The sequence below is a fragment of the Lepisma saccharinum genome, chromosome 9, assembly GCF_977018435.1.
Source record: "Lepisma saccharinum chromosome 9, izLepSacc3.1, whole genome shotgun sequence".
Taxonomy (NCBI): domain Eukaryota; kingdom Metazoa; phylum Arthropoda; class Insecta; order Zygentoma; family Lepismatidae; genus Lepisma; species Lepisma saccharinum.
This window is the reverse complement of record NC_139237.1, coordinates 88265499-88283818: the sequence shown is the minus strand read 5'-3', so window position 1 is coordinate 88283818 and position 18320 is coordinate 88265499. Positions and strand designations below refer to the sequence as shown.

The window sequence follows — 18320 nt, the reverse complement described above, 5'->3', positions numbered from 1 at the left end:
GGTTAGGTTAGGTTAGGTTAGGAGTGTTCAGTGAACACTGCAAATCAGAAAACTGACTCAACCAAGACTTTTAGAAGAATGATGAAAATAATGAAAATAAACAGTTATCACCAGTGAAGACTACTAACCTAACCTAACCTACCTATTTTCGTATGTCGAGTATGTAGATACATACTGCCGTGATTGAATGTGGAGACATACACACTTATACCGGGGCACTCAGCACACAGAAGAACCCCCACAGGGCCTCACAAATGATTACCCTAGCCGAGGGCTAAACCGCCAGAGCCCCGTTGGTCTGCAAGAAGAAGCTACTGGGGTGTACTATGTGGCAATGAGGTTTACTTTAGGGTATCTTACCAGAAGGTCACCTCTTACACCCCTTGGACTGATCGCGGCGATGAGTATGACTATTAGACAAAACTGATGATATTTTTTAAAGTTCTTAATTTCATTTTATACACAGGAAGGCTGATCGGTACGAGGCCTACAGTTGAAAGTGGAACCGAAGCACTCCATCGTGGATCGAACCCAGGACCCCTTCATTACAAAGCTAGGACGATACATCAAGGAGGCCCAAAACTGATGAAGGAATACGCACAAAATAACCCCCTTGCCCAGGCAGGGATTCGAACCTGGGAATTTCGGTGACGAGATCGAGAGTTGAGTCGGTCGTTGCAGGTTCGACTCCCGTCTTCGTGTGAGTGTCCCTTCGTCATTTTCATCGAATATTTTCTCATCTCGATGTCACTTCTGGCTAATCGTGGAGATGACAATGAATGCTGTCAAGATGAAATGGGATGAAGAAACAAGCACAAACATGTATAGACGACTGTGAGTCTAGACGCCAAAGCCTCGCTTGTCTGTAAAATGCAGTCCAAAGCGTACAGTCACGAATACTTCTGGGTTGTGCAATTCTAAAGGGTGTCCCAAAAGTAATGCAGGATTTTAATTGTGCGCCATTTTTTCCCCTATACGCCTTCATGGCGTGGTGCTATGCACAGGGGAACACTTTACCTTTTTTTTTTTTTTTTTTTTTTTTTGCCATTTTTTCCCCGCAGCGTTGGCAGCATTCTGAGAGGTCACATGTTGTAGGGAAAACATTGCGGTTAGTCAATATGGAGCACTACATGACGAAGGAGCGACTGACGATCGTGAAAATTTGTTACAAGTACGGAAACTGTGGGCAAATTACCTGACATTTTCGATAGGAGAAGCGCCCCAAATGAAACAACTGTGCGACCTCACACCGTGCGATTTTTCTCCTCTGGGGTTTCATTAAGTCCAAAGTTTATGCTTCGAAGATAACAACGATTCCTGAATTGAAAGCAGAAATTCAATGAGCTATCGACGGCATTGAGCCACAGTTATGCGAAAAGGTGATTCAGAATATTGTAAAAAGAATTCGTGTGTCAAATGCGTCGTGGAGGACATTTTGCCAGATATTCTCTTCCACATTTAATGGGAATGTTCACTCTTTCATATAATGTAATAACTTTGCCAACTAATAAATATATGAAATGTTTTTTCCTTAAATTAAATCCTGCGTTACCTTTGGGACACCCTTTATATATCGGGCTCCAACAACCAAGAAATGTCGTTGACTCCTCTACTCACCCTCGCGATTAACCAAACGTGGCACAAAAGCGACGCCAAATGAAACTGGAGCGTAACTTTTCGGCAATACTAGAACGAAGGGAAGGGATTTATTTCACGTGCCGAAGGGAATTAATTCCCACAGTTTATGGCCACACTGGCGTTAGCTAGTGGGAGTCTATTTTTGTGTAAGACCGACCGATCTCTCGTTTACCCCGGCCTAGAGCCAGACCGAAGTCCGAACCGTGTCACCCGACGGGAAGAAAACAGGCCTCCTGAAGTGCCTCGTGCTAGCGGCCCTGGTATCGATGGGTGCCCACTCAGGGGACCCCCGTTCGACCCCGCGGGAACAGGGACCGAGCACCGTGTAGCCGCGGGCCAGTGTTAACAGTGATGGTCTTCTTCGCTCGTACAGTGCACGTACCTGCTGTGATCGCCCCCCTGTGGAGCATGGAGAGCAACGTTTGTGTTGTGTTCGACTTCCGGGTACGACGTCCAGTGCTTGTGACGTAGGATCGTGGTTGGCTCTTCAGAACAAGGTAAGAGGTTATTGCTTCACCTGTCGTTTTGACCTTCTCTGGTTCACCATAACGATGAAGGCAAATTAATGAACGTTTTCGCCCTTCTTTAAAATCACTTTACGGTCACATAGTTTAATTGAGTTCATTTTGCGCCGTGTTTCTACCATTTTGGCTAATCGCGACGATGGGCATGAGTGATGAAAAGATGAAATTGACGAGACGACAATCACAAACGCACATGGGCCGATTTCCGTAGGGTTTCATCACTAATCCTCATCGCCGCGATTAGCCGAACGTTGCAGAAAAGCGACGCTAAATAACAAGAATGAAATCAAATCAAACAAACGCACATTTGTACAGGACACAACACAGGTCCTATGTAAGATTATACTGGCTGTTAATGCTGGCGCCATACCCTCGCTAACCTGCAACATTACATTTACCAGGCTGTATACTACGTGGGAGAGAGATTGACAATTGAATGCCTTTAGCGAAGGTCATCCCCTTACATCCTGTATGCTGAGATAGTGTAATTGGGACTGGGCTTACAGTTTAAAGTGGGATCTGAACCACCCTGCATCGGGAATCGATCCCGGGCCCTTTTGACGACGACGTTACCACTACGCTATCGGGAAGGCTCAAAACTATACCTCTTACGTGTAAAACCCCTGACTGGCTTACAGGGGCCCCGCGAAATGTTTTAATATTTTCACTGAAATGACACTAACTTGTTAGTCTCACATGGTTTTAGTACTTTTTACATGTAAAATATTTCTGAATTTGAAATATGTGTTTATTTTTTAACTTAAGGCAAGCAACCTAACCATACTGAGCGTAGCAAGTGTAAGATAGGACTAGATTGCGACTTGGGCGCCGCGGAGAAATCTTGAAACACTAAGGGTGTCGTGAAACGAAAACATTTCCTCCTTTGTGTAGTAGTAGTTCTTTTTATATAGTTTCTTTTATGTTATTTTACTTATGTAGTGTCTTATAATCTTCATGTATAATAATGTACCTAGGTACTCTGCTACATCTTTCTTTGTCGGGTTAGGTGGTAGATCAGCATTTGCTGAACCTCGCCCAAGAATAAAGACCATTGAATTGAATTGAATTGAATTGAATTTGCATTAGACCTCGTGGAGTAAGATAAAAAAAAACATACACATCAATAAATATACAGTAAAACTTAGTTAATTCGGACCCCGATAAGCCGGACTTCGCTTAATCCGGACAGGCAAAAGGCCAAAAAAAAAAAAATGCAGAATGCAAGGTTTTAAATGTGGCTAGAAGTCAACAAGAGAACTTCCCACAGAAAAGGCAGTCAACCACTTATGAAGGTCTATTTCCCGCAGACTTTGTACTGTACTGTATAGTGTATTTATGCCTATGCCCTTTAAATACACGTATTTTGTTACTATACACGGAATTCTAATGGTTTATACTGTTCGTTTATGTTAATAACTTTCCTAATTGTTTCATATTTGAGCATGTTCTTAATTTTCTTAATTTGCTATATACAACATTTTATTCACTCCTTCTATAATTTTTATACTCTTCCTTTATATATTTTTCATTTACTATAATATATATAATCGCTCTTCTCCGCTCCTAGTTTCTACAATTGGCTCTGTTCCTCTTCATATGGCGTGCTGCCGTCTATCGTCGCTTTCGGGAAACATTTCTTCCTTGCATTTCTCATTGTGTCATCGGAACTGGCACAGGTTATTTTAATTAATCCGGACTTTCGTTAAGCCGGTCAACTTATCCTCCCCCATTAGTCCGGATTAACGAGGTTTTACTGTACTACGAAGAATTCCAAACAGAACAGAAATGAATTAGAATTGTCCATTGTGAACGTTTTGTCGCAGGACAAAACGTGCTGTCAATACATTAATATTGGGGTTTAAGAGGTGCCTTTCCACGTAGTACACCCTGCGTTGCCTTTTGCAGACTAACGAGGCTCTGGCGTCTGTGTTTTTGTCCTTATGTGTGCTGAGTGCCCCTTTACAGCCTCAGCTTTTAATCGAAGTCAGAATATTTTAAGATTTTAATTATGCGACATCACAGTCATGTTATTTGCTATGGTAAACGGCTGGACGCCGTATAACGTGAGGGGTGCAAAATAGCCTAAGTGCTGACGCACCCAAAGTTTAAAATTCAAATTCAGTTTCAAAGTACATTGATATTAAATAGGAGTATAACTTTGATGAATGGCATCTGCCCCCAATAGGACTCTTTGTTGACTTTTCTGTAAAAATATATACTTTTAGCTTTGCAAAATAGTCGTCTTTTTAATTGAATATTTTCGATAAAAAGCCATTAAAAAACATGAAACGTTTGGCTTTTTTGTGGATTGCGGCTAACCTATTTTACTTGCAGTGTCAGTTAAGAGTGTAGGAGCCAAGAGGCTCATATTGTCCATTCCTTTTAGTTACTAATTTGTTTTTGTCGTAGGCCTACGTGTGTTTATCTACAGTGCGTCCATTTCGATCTTCAGCCGAGAGATCGGGAGAAGCGTGGCGGGCGGCGCTGGCGGAGATGCCGACATTTGCGGCCTGTAATGCCCGCTTATTTTTATGGACATATGCAGACATCTATATAAATATTGCAAAACGAGCATTAACCTGTGGTATAATTTATCGTCTGTAATTCATCCAAGTTCTGCCCTTATATACACAAAAAATACGCTTTAGAAACGATGTTAAGAGTCACAGATAATAAAACATTTTAATCGTAGTTTTGACCAGTAACGTTCTGCTTAAGTTTATAACCTTGAAAGAGTTTTGTGCCGATGGGGATCGTTTGGAGGTTTCGAATGTGCAACACTGTATCAAGATTACGCTGTAGACGAAACCGTTAAAAGTCAATGGTGTTCGTGAGCTTCCTTGCAATCCGAAATATCCGAGCTCGAGTTTTTTGTTCCTTCGCAACAGAGCTGTGAATATAGTGGCGAGCAGATGTAAACCAAGATCGTGTTAATTTCGTACTGTGCGTAAGAGTGTTATTATTGGTTACTTGCCGTTACTTATTTGTGTTACTGCAGTGTGTATGTGTATTGTGTCAGTGAGAGGATTGGAATGCCAGCCGCAAGGTTCACGTTACGACGGGCTGATATGTTCTCGGCCCGACCCAGAAGGACTTTAGCTACAGGCACGAAAGTTTCAGGCTATTCAACGTATTCTCCCCGAAAGTCTACACGCTTGGCACTTGGTGGATATCAGTTTGAACAACTCTTATAACACGGGTTAGTGCTCGTTTTGCAATATTTATATAAATGTCTGGATATGTCCATAAAAATAAGCGGACATTACAGGCCGCAAATGTCGGCATCTCGTCAGCGCCGCCCGCCACTCTTCTCCCGATCTCTCGGCTGAAGATCGAAATGGACGCACGGTATGTACCTACCCAATGGCACGGTGGTAACAATGTTGTCTTGTAATCAGTGGTACCAAGTTTGGTCCTCAGTGGAGACATTACATTATGGTTTGGATTCCATTTTAAAACTGTATGCCCAGTCCTGATTAGCCTATAGTTAGATCCAATCCCAATTAGCGCGTCTGAGCACGAAGTGGACTTAGACAAACTAAATTTTTGCTGAGAGAAAGCCAGATTTTTCAAAATTAGAAATTGACTTTGTTTTTTTGGACATTTGTGGCCAATCTATTTCAATCTCACTCGAGTAATAGATGATAGCTGTGGAACAAGAAAAATGCAGCCAAATAATGTATTTTCAATGATTTGAAACACTTTGGGGAAAATGCGCGGAAAAAGCCATTAAAATGAAGCCATTTTTTCCTAAGCACTTCCAACTCTACTTTTATCATTCCAATTAGGTAAAATTATTTTTTTTTTCACCCTGTGAAGTAAAGTATTATAAGCACGTAAATAGTGGGATAATTTTCTTGTCCCGGACAGCATTGTAAAATGCCCCCCCCCCCCCTCCTCTCAACTCCCGAGATTGTGACTCCCTAACCAAATGTCTCTAAAAGTAAACCAAGTTCCCCATAGATGGCGCTTTGGGCGACAGAGATGCACTTCCAAGTCAATTCTCGGAATTTCCCAAAACAGCTGCATCAAAAATTACCCGGAATTTCGCTCCTTTTGCCATAAGTTTGCACGCTTAACTTCAATCCCCTTCGCCACGCACGTGGACGCGTGAAACAATAAAAAAAATCATGTGTAACTGCGACCTGAAATAACACCATCAAGTCCCAAAGGCCTCTCTTAAAAAAAATCCTCTTCCACTTTTTTCAGTTTCCTGGCTAGAAGTCGTTGCGGGAGAAGCCGCCCATTTCATGACGTCACTGGTTCAAAACTACCTTCTATTTATGCACATGACGGGAGCCATTAAATCTTGTTAATGATCCGCTATTCACTTGCTGTTGGGCAAATTCTCTCGGCCTGTATGCAAGCGTAAGCAAACGGAAGAGGGAAAAAAAAACTAGTATATCGGATTCACCTCTGACCTATTGTGCTTCGGCGCAAACTGATGCCGTTAGCTAAAAATATTTAAGTAGTTTGTTGCACAAACTCTGTTTTAAGTGTGCTAATAGCCTATTCTTAATTTGTTAGATGTCGCTCTTGTGTTAAACCGTGTCTGAACGCAAGATTGAATGAAGTTTCAAAACAGAAAGAACCTGAGAAAAAAGAATAAAATTGAGGAAATTAATAGAATCAAGAATTTTTTTATTTTATTTATTTATTTGTCCCTAACAGAGCATACATAGCTCCAATTACAAGAGACTTATACCAATTCAATTGATACATTATTTTATGTACAAAAATAGGAGAAAAAGAAAACTAGAAAAAAAAAGAGAATATAATACGATATGGAAAAATGCAAGATTTACAAGATTAAACATACTGATGGTTAACAATGAGCATTAGATTTATATAACATAAATATAAGTGATATATTCATAAGATATCGGCACATGAGAAGCATTCAAATACTTCAGTGTATATATTCATTCGTACATATTGCTATATTAATGTACATACATAAAGGTACACATATGCATACATACATACATAAATTCACATATATAGATTATCATATCCCATTACAATATATAAAAATCAGTCGTAATAATTTAATTTCTATAGTTATGGATTTCTTTTGATTTTTACTAAAGTAAAATTACAGCATTATTTCATAAACATCGTATCAATTACTTTGGTCCTAATATATCCTTTCAAGAAGTGTGTAAATTGTGTAAAAGGCAATGCATATTATGTAGTTTAAGAGTATCGTCGTTCTTTTATACATAACTTTATTACAATTGCTTCTCGGAGTTTGTACATATTTTAACACGTTTCCTTCAATCTTTTATCTCTTGAATACCTTTTTGTTAAATTTCATTCAACTTATTAACCCCAGTTTAGGGGGTTGCCAGGCCCATCTGTTCTTGTTTTTCGACTTTTTCAACTGTGAACATTTTTATAAGAAACTGAAAATAAATTTCATTCTTAACTAGGGTGTTCTCAATGTTTCTGTAGCCGACCTCCGTGATGTAGTGGTTAGCACAGCGGCCTGGGCTTTGGTGTTCTTTGTGAGTGTCCCTTCATCAATTTCTTCATATCAATACTTTTTCTCATCGTCGCGAGTAGCCAAAAGTAACAGAAAAGCGACGCTAAATAACAAAAATTATTTAAAATGCTTCTGTATACATTTTCTCATACAATCATTAAGGTAACTTATATAGTAGACAAAATTCACGCGGTGGGTCTATCAGCCCCTCTGGCATGTGTGTTCCGACATGACCAGAGGCAGTATACAATTGATTGATAATGATGGTAATTTTTGTAATTATTATAATTACGATATAACTCCACAAGAGAAGCATTCCTGCATCTTTAATATGGTTTTATTCAGGTTTAGCAAATGATAAAATATGTGCAAGACACCCATGAAATAATTGGTTCTTTTTTTATTAATGATGGTAATTTTTTTTAATTATTATGTAACTGCAACAACAAAGGAAGGCAGTGATTCAATACAAAATAATTTCTTGAATTTTATTTAAAGAAAATAGTGGGCCTCTGCCCCCTCCCTAAAGTAAGTTTCTTGTACGCTACGAATAAGCTAGGGTTAAAACGATTCCTCCCTTTTTCCATTTAGTTTCTTCTTCCTTTACTAAGGTGGCCCGACGTTCCGTATTATTCGGGACAGTCCCCTTTTTTGTGTCTGTCCCGATTTTGTGAAACGAAGCGCCAAAATGTCCCTATTTTGTGGCTATGAATTATCGGCTAAGAATTACTGCAACAATACACCTCTAGTAGACTATTAATATGAACTATGGCATTGTTGGGTAGAAATTATTTCACTTTTCAGTGTCAACAATGCGATGCCATAGTCCAATTTTCTTAACACACTGAACGAGTGTTTTCGTACATGATTGGTTTGCAGACAAGTGACGAACGCTCTTTCAGTACAAACTTTGAAAGCTATGTCGATTAATAAGGTGAACTTTAATCACACTTGTGTAAACTTTTACAAATTTTATTTGAAAAGAAGGATGTACTGAAGAAGATTCATTCATCGCCAAAATATCAATGAATGACTTTGAATTCTAAACAAATGCTTGATTGGAGTACGGTGCGTATACACATTGCTGTGTTATATAGAGTCACTCGGGGGAATATGCCCATCGGGGTTAAATGCCCACCCCGCGTATCTCGCTCAACGTTAATGTTATGGCAACTCTGCGACTCTTGTTTGAAAGCGCCCTCCGTGGTGAGACGAGGCAGCTGATTTGGAGCTTGTGAGAAGAATCTGAAGCCATCCAGGGTTAATTTCATGAGGTAAGAAGACAATTTTTGCGGTAATTATTTTTTGGACTTTGCTGTATTAACAGTGCGCAATAATATTCTCAAGAGAGAAAGAAACTGATTTATATTTGGTGTAAAGATCAAGAGTCAGGGAAACATATATGCAGAGTGAAACTGCCGCATGGTGCTCAGAGTTGCCAACCCAGTCATTCAATTTTCTGCTTGTAGATGTGGGGTGATATGCCCACAGAAATTAAGTACAATATGCCCATGGGCATTATTATGAAAAGAAAGGACCACAATGTGACTGGATCCAGTGTATTCGTTGTAGTATGTGGATGCATGAAATATGTATCAAATTCACGTCCATGTGTCCAAAGTGCAATGCAATTTCTCACAAATGTAAACAGTAAAAGAGGCTATGGTAAATTCAAAATAAATGTTGTTAGAAACGCTATGCTTGTCTGTACAAATGATGTTCTGTTTACGAAACAAACGTTAATAATCTTCCAGTTAATGCTGTGTATTATTTTCCTTTATTACAACAATTTCTTGTATTGGGCATTTTAACCCTAATGGGTGGGCATTTTACCCTGAACGCGTGGTGATTTGCTCCAATTGACGTTCATCTGTTTATTTCTCTCTTGTTCTTTTGCTATGTGACTTACAGTAATAAAACTTATAGGCAACAATAACAAAACATGTAGCTTCATTTGACATCCTTTTCATTGCGACACTCCTTCATTTCGCGAAGCTACAAACCGCCAAAAAAAGTTGGGCGTATTCCCCCGAGTGAGTATTTATTTATTCAATTGGTTTACTCGAAACATTCTCAAACGTAAGTACTTTCGACGAAACCGTTTTTTGTATTAAAATGTATACATTTTGCCGTCCTGTTTTGTCCCCGTTTTGTTGTTTTAAAAATCTGCTCACCTTATCTTTCCCGTTCGAATTCGTGTCATGCTAGGTAGTCTGGCACTCATAAATCCCTGTCAGAATTAAGATGCCACGTGAAAAATTACGTAATCGCGTAAGAAAGCCAGAAGAAAAACTTTGAGACACTAGCCAGAGATCGTTACGGTAATTTTCCACAACGCAGAACGTGCAAAATTCAAATTATGGCCACACAGAAATTCAGAGATATTATTATACAACCAAGGACGTATTTAGAACGGGTCCACGGGGTCGGGACCCCCAGAACGATTAAACAAGTATTTAATTAAGTAATTTAATTTGTAATGTAATTGTTGTGTAATGGAGGATTATGTATTTTCCGCCGAACTTAATGGAAAGCAAGGATCATATTACTTTCAAGAACATTACCAAATAATATTTATGCACAATACTATGTATAACAATATTAATCAGGAACTTTACTTTTCATCAAATAGATCCTAACATCATTTTATGTTATTCGATAAATACTCAGTTCTTTATCTTTATATATATAATTGTAGAATATACTAGAAAATAAAATACCTGTGTTATAATTCTGATTCAATCATTTTTAATAAACTTTGAATAATAAACTTTTATAAACTCTGAGAAATCTAAGGCCTGGTTATTCATTGGGAGCGTATTATAGTACAAATCAGTGCAAAAATGACGGTGCAATATTAATTGATTTAATATTTTAATTAATATTTTAAGTGGCCGCGGTGGCTCAGTCGGTAACGCGTCTGACTACCATGCTCAAGGTCCCGGCTTCGATCCCCGGCCGGTTCAAATCCGGGAACTTTTCTAACGGTGGAAGCGGCTCCGGCGCCCACCCAGCGTCGAATAACATGGGTACCTGGGGGAAACCCTGGGGGGTAAAGGCGGTCAGGGGCGTGATGCTGATCACATCACCCCCACTCACGACCGGATCAAGAAAGTGTGGGGCGTTACCCCCACACCCCCTATACGCCTTCATGGCGTGGTGCTATGCACAGGGGAACACTTTACTTTTACTTTTTTAAGGTAATTAAATATAATTTTTTAGTCTGTGATATGGTAAGAAACATATTTCGTAAAACGAATCTGCAGATGTTGGAAAAAATAAATAACATTCTTAAAACAGCTGGCGTTCGGAGAGGGGTGATGGATGTGTAACTTCCGGCTCGAGAAAACTGTGTCATGAACGGATCTGAGGATTTTAATTTCGGATTCTCCCTGCTTACAGTACGTTTGACTATACGCGGTGGAACCGTCGTTCATTTGTTTCGCCTGCGAGCAGCGTTCGGCTCCCTGTGAGACGAAAGTACACGATGTCGGCCGAATGCAACCGAACCTATACCTGATTTGTTGCTTTCCAGTTGAAAATACAACCATTTACACAGAATTCAACCGACCGTTATGTCACATTCGAACCCCTCTAGGGCAAATTAAGAGCATAGATGATAGAAGAGAGAAGAATTATTGATGAACTGACTTGCAGAAACCCATTACGAGTTCGCTCAATTTAGCGCCGATGTGCACACTGCTGAATACATAATGAAATAACACTCTCCTTCTGTAAACTCCAGTCTGGAGCCTCCAGGAAGTCAAACTTGAAGTTTACTCTCCTTGCCTTAGTCTTCGTATCTGCCTGCCTCCTTTTCCGCTCTTCCCTGTCAAAAGAAAAGCATCATCGAGGACTGAGAAGCTTGTGCATGAGGAATTAAGATAAACAGATAAATCCGTAGAAGCCTGGAGAGCGTGAAGAGGTAAGATTAAAGGGTTGGATACACTGAGCTTTTGCATCTTCCTGTAATAGGATTTGTGCTAAACAGGAACGATGTTCGCTTGAAGATGCGAAAGGAAGTAGAAGCGAAAGAAGGAAGGGTAAATATAAAGATGATAATGTGAAAAAGGAAGCTAAGAAAATTAATTTTGGGTCGTGCGATCTCAGACTAAATAAGGTGCTTCGAGGACATGTTTGTTGTGAGGAATTTTTGGTAGCTCTTGGTATGTTACCTTAAAGTTATGCACATATTCTGGTACAATCTTTCTAGTTGTGATACGGACTAACTTACTATGAACTGAAGCTAACGCGGTTTAAGGTAAATTAGCAAAGAAGAGCCACCTCGGTGGCAGGGCACACCAACAATGTTTTGAAAGTAACTTTGTAAGTTATAACTGCGTCACTCAGTCCACATTTCCTCCATGGTTTTACTCCCTATGTTTTCGAAAGGTTTTAAAATAAAATCGTTAGAGAAATATTTGAACTAAAATAGTTTAGAAGACAGGTGAGTGGGGAAGGTTACATAATTTAGAAATTTCGATACCCGTTGGAGGCACATAGTGGTTCGGATCGCACTGTAGGTCCAGTACCGATTAGCCTTACTGTGCATCAAGTGAACTTAAAACACCAAATCAACCATAATTTAGAACTGCATGATTTGTATTCCTGTCCAAATATTATTAGAAAAATTAAATCAAGAAGTCTTACGTGGGCAGGGCCATGTGGCACGAATGGTAGAGGAAAGAAGAGTTCACAGGATTCTTGTTGGGAAACCTGTAGTAAGACCAAGACGAAGATGGAGGGATAACGTTGAGATCGACGCAAAGGAAATCAACTCTTTCACTTAGTACATTGATGGATTGAAATAAACATTGTGCGTGCTTCAGCACTTAGGCTATTTGCACCGTTTCATTATACGAGGCACGTCTGTGAGAACTAAAATCTCCTTAGAAACTTTAATAGCTGAGGTTATAAAGAGGCCTCCAGCACACACATATGAACAAGCGCAGGACAACACAGAGGATTGTTCTGACCGTACTTTCAGGCACCTGAGCCTCGTTGGCCTGCAAGGAAGTCACGTTGAATTTTGGATGTCTTCTCAAAAAAGGATTTTCCTTACTGGCTGTGAGTACAGACGCCAGATCCTCGTTAGTGTAGAAAGTGCAGTCCAGAAGATAATTTTCATCAAGCACCCTTCTAGGATAATCTGCATTGTCACCATGTTGATCCAAACAAGCATCCCTCCACATATCACGAAACTCGACCAAGGATCTCCCCAGCTAGGAATTTCCATCTGGAGCATTTTGTATGATATTTACGGGTACCCACTCTTGAAGCCGTATACAGGTTGATTCAGTGAAGGCGTTCAAAAATGAAACAGGAAATACGTGAAGTAGCACTGAACTATTTGAGATAGAGAACCTAGGGTCAGAGAAGCCAGCATGTATATATATGCTTCAGGAGTGGCCACTGAGAATTTCCCTAATATTTTTTTTGGCCCCTCTCCAAATGTCAAGAATTCGCAACAACGGGGGCATGCAGTAATCAGAGGGAGGAATTGTTCCTCGTTCTCACCCTCAGATACCACTTTAGACGTGAAACTCCTCGAGAAATATTGTCCTCCCTCTTTTTAGCTTCCTTACTGACAGTGGCGGCTACTAGGGGAGCGTGGAGGCTGTTGCCCCTCACTTTTTGCCCCTGCTCTATGGCGTCTTAATGCTAAGCCTTGTCTATCAAGAGAAGGTAAACTGTTCTTGTCCCCTTCCCCGTTTTGACACCCAATCTCCGCTACTGGTTACTGATAATGTCCAATTACATTCACACAAGTACTGTTCGTCTGTGTGTGTGCATGTTTGTGTATGTGTATACATATTCACACACACCAGAGGCGCAACCACGAATTTTTGTCTGGGGGGTGCAAGTACCAGAATAAACGTACCAATAATAATAATAATAATGTTATTATTATAACATTATTATTATTGATTTGCTTTATTTTACTTCGCTTCTTGTGCCACTTTTGGCTAATTTGCCAAGATGGGAATGAGTGATGATATGATGAAATTGATGAATGGACACTCACAAACATCCATGCCAAATCCGGGATTCGAACCCGGGACCAACATTATTATTATTATTAGTAGTAGTAGTAGCAGCGGTAGTGTCAAAGACGTTATTATCCTCGTAAATTATGCAAAAAGGAGTAGAAGTTGGTGCTAAAGCATTTGTGTTCGAACAAACGATTTGAATTATTTTTTCAACACGTTCGATATCACATTAATAACGTAAAACAAGCACGCAAACTATTTTTGAAAGACAGAAAATGCTTGATAAATGCATTCCAAATATAATTCTTTATTTACATTAACATGTGTACCTTTCATGCATGATAAATGTTTCACAGAATGCATTACAGATAAGAACGATATAATGCGAGCGAAGCGAGCAAGAAAATTTTTGGATCCAATTTTTTTGAAGGCTGTAATCAATATTGATTTAATATGACGCAAATAATTTCACGAGACGCCAATGGATTCATTCTTTTACAACTTTTGTGCCTCGCCGATGGTGTAGTGGTAAGATCGTCGCCTTGTAATGAAGGGGTCCCGGGTACGATACCCGGTGGAGGCACATGGCACAGTGGTTCGGATCCCACTTTAAACTGTAGGTCCAGTCCCGATTAGCCTTTCAGTGCGTAAAGTGGACTTAAAATCAATATTACAACTTATTTTCATTTAGATCGTTCGGCGCCCAGGGCCGACTCCCGCCGCCCCCTAGTTACGGTTCTGAACTTGATAAGAAGCGAGCATGAACATTTTACGAAAAGTATTTTTACTTGCATAAAATTTGAAGTTGGGGGCGGTAATTGCCCCCTGCAGGTACACTTGGCCGTCAATGTTTGCCCCATCTAGAACTCATTTCAGTCCAAGGTTGGGGTGGGGGGCAATGCCCCCCTGCCCCCTGTGGTTGCGCCACTGACACACACTGCTTTATATTTCAAGACTTTAAGTGCTGACACATACACACATACTTTTTTATATTTTACGAAATAGAAAGCCCTTCATATATCGTACAGATTAAAGACGGTACCTTTTGCAAACAGAGCACTTTAGAGAGACCCTTGTTTTGCTCAACGTGATGTTCCCAGCACTTACAATGGAGAGAATAGCCGTTATATGGGGCAAACAGGGCAGTCGATGTAACGTGGCCATGTTGTTTGAAGTTCTGGACGCCACCGACAGAGAGCGCGCGGATAGCTCGTTAAAACCGTTGTCGAATGGAGGGAAACCTCATGAAATTCTTATTGTACGGCATCGGCTTTAGCTTCGACTTCGTGGCCCCCCGGACTAACAATGACTTGTGAAGTGTGACGTGGCTTTACGGACAAAGGTGGGAAAAACTGCTTTGGGTGTAGCCGTGTGTTTTAAAGAACCCCAGTGTTTCCAACTCGTGTGATTTGGAGCAAGGTTTAGCAGCCACTAAGATGATGATACAACCAGATATTGTGGCACAAAACCCGCAGAGGAGTCATATCCAAAACAAAATTCACACTCCTAGTAATTTTTGGACAAAGTCTATAGTTTCTTCTTAAGGGGTTTCTTCAATAAGCGGCAACAGTGACATTACTGGCGCTATATACATGGGCATACCCAGATTTTCTTCCCTCAGGGGGACAAACTATTCTCCAGGGTGGGCAAATAACAATAAGAAATACATTTTTTATTATCCTCAAATTTTGAAATGGCTATTTTATTTCCCGCCAGCAGATATTGGCGTTCAGACGAGCAGTCAAAATCATTGGTTGGCCATTACACAAAGTTTTGGGTAATTAATTTTCCAGGATAGGGCAGATACCCTCTCTTGCCCCCCCCCCCCCCGGATACGCCCGTGGCTATATAGTAATACATGTGTTGCTTACTTTCAAATATGAACGAGAATTTCGTTGCCAGGAACGCGGGAAACTATGGAGATAAAGACGCATGGTGTGTCATGTCAGGTAGGGGCGCCTCAAGATATAATTTTCACCTTGTCCAGAAGCATCTTTTCTACCCACTACTTTCCAGCTTACCCCAATAAAGAAAAAACATGACCATGTTGTATATTTACGATTTCAATGACGAAAAATAGTAGCATTATTTTCAAATTACTTTAAGTGTTACTGTTAAAGAACACGTTTATATAAGTATGTGTTTATTTAACTCTAACTCATATTAAAAGGTTAGGGAGTTAACATCTGTAAGTAACTGTAACTCAGCAACTCATGTAAGAAGTGAGTTAACATCATAAGAAAGTGTGAAATTATTTATAATTGAGTAACTCATGCAAGAAACACAGCGAGTTAACACCAGAAGGAAATGGAACCAAGTATACCTGAGTAACTCATGCAAGAAACACAGCAACTTAACACCAGATGGAAATGTTGAACCAACTATACCTGAGTAACTCATGCAATAATCTTAGTGAATTAACACTATAACCTGGTAAATCGTGAGAAGAGAATGTGAAAATAGCTGTTCACTGTGTAATACAGTTACTTCATACAGAGTTACACCACGTGCTACGACGCCAGCGGTTCCGGGTTCGAACCCGACGTGGGCAGTGTCCCTTCATCTTCGCGATTAGCCAGAAGTGGAAGAAGAGCGAAGTAAACTAAATGAAATCAAGTTTCTTTCAGAACATTGTTGAAGCGTTACTTAAACATGAAGTTATTGTGCCCATATTAATGCACTGTAGATGCAGGACTTCTGGAAATTTAATTATGCATGTCACAAGAACGGCACATCGTGCCCCGGCCATCGTAAATACTTTTTTTTTTTTTTTTTTAAAAAAATGTAAATCCTTCCCTCGTGCATGGCTTAAGTCGTACACTTAATGGCTGTTTGTCTTCTGCTTGGAAATTTATGGGGCCAACTGGACGACTGGCAAAGGAACGAGAAGAGGAAAGTTATTTGATTAGAACAGCATGGCCGAAAGGCAAAAAAGGGAGGAAAAATCAAAATTATGATTTATAACGAATCTGAAACTCCACAGTGTTTTATGGAAGCCTTTTAGGGAAAAAGGTTCTAGAGAAAGTTTTCAGTCAGTCATGTTGCTCCTCTGCAACAGCCTCTGTTGCAGTTGCCGTAGGTGTTTCATTGTTCGTCTTCAGCCGACCTCCGTGGCCTAGTGGTTAGCACTACGGATGGATAAAATTGTATTCGGATATTGGATAATTTTCTATCTGGTATCCGAATATGTGCATTTTCCGGACAATTTTGTCGTTTATCCGTTTTGAGGGCTCCCCATATATATTCTTTTGTTTCTTCTTTTCGTATTTCATTATACGGATTTTCTACGAATCCTACATCAAATCTGTTCTATCCGGATATCCGAATTTATCATTCGTGTTGCAGGAAACATATAGTATTCCGATGGAACCATATCAGGCGAGTAAGGTGGGTGTGGATCGAGTTGAAATTCACACTCTTACACTTTAGACATGCCAATAGAGGAATAATGAGCAGGTGCATTATCGGTATGGAGCAACACTACATTCTTCAGTCCCGCAGTTTGCCCAAATGCAAGGCACAGTGCATCCCCGTCAATCAACCAAACATCTCACCAGCTGATGCTACAGCTTTCTTTAGCCTGGGAGAACGGGTGTATTTCCGTTGTTTGTGCGCTGTTCTTGGTTATAGCGGTGCAAGTGGTGGACCCATGTCTCATCTATAGTTACCAATCGTCATACAGAGCCATTGTATCAGTCTCAGGTATCTGTAAATTTTGTTCAGTCGATTTTATTCCTTGTCGCTTTTCATCAAGTGGTAACAACTTGGCGATCCAACGTGATGAGACCTTATGTATGCCCAGAACCCTGTTGATGTTTTGCTGAACACGTTCCTCAGCAATCTACCTGATAGTGCAGGCTGAACCTTCCATCACTTTATCCACCATCACCTCGGATGTTGAGGTGCGAGGTCGCCATTCGCAGCGAGGTCATCTTCAAGCTTGTTATGTATGATGACACTTTCAAATTCTTCTACCCACTAAACTGTTGCATATGAAGGGGGCATCTGCCATAATGGATCTTATTCGCCGTCATCCAATTTTATGGAGGTATTGGATTACATTTCTGTTGGCAATTATCTTAGTTGTCTGTTCAAAAACAACTGAGGGACATGTGGTTTACAGTATATTTACATGAAGGATTAATGACGACATATACTAATTTTCAACCTTTCTTCCTGGTCAGACTCAAAACTTTTTAATCGCACCTCGTATTTATATATTCCAAACTTGAACAAAGCATTATCCGACTTGTCTATCGTCCTGTCCCACTTACAATCTTTCATCCGGGTTCTGTCAGCATTTATGATAATCAACGCCATCTCTTGATCTGGAAATTAACTACAAGAACCTTTGGCGCCATTTATGAAAAATTCAGTGTTACCAGTAGCAAAAGAGTAAAAATAGAGCTTCGACATAAAGATTATGATCCTTCTCCACTAATTAGAATTTCTCTATAATTTCTTACTGTTCATTCATCAACATTTTAGTCGCTCTATGATTGTTTTTATCCAGTTCAGGTTCTAGTAACTTTCACGGTACTAGATATGGCAACACTGCAGGTGGGTGTGCACCACTGTTAAGGTCTTAAAAAAGATTATCTGGAAGAAACCGTGCTGCAGACGTGGGAGGATCAGGTAATGGACAAAACCGGAAAGATACGAGGCAGGGAAGAACTGGAGGAA

The 18320-nt window shown here is 40.1% G+C and overlaps 1 protein-coding gene across 1 annotated transcript in view; it reads left to right on the top strand.

Moving 5' to 3' along the window:
• Positions 1–1845: 1845 nt before the first annotated feature.
• Positions 1846–18320, top strand: part of sand (potassium two pore domain channel sandman) — a 480585-nt gene continuing 464110 nt past the window's right edge. The window contains exon 1 of the mRNA XM_083128554.1: positions 1846–2135. The gene's annotated coding sequence lies outside the window, so the exon portion shown is untranslated. The remainder of the gene's footprint in view (positions 2136–18320) is intronic.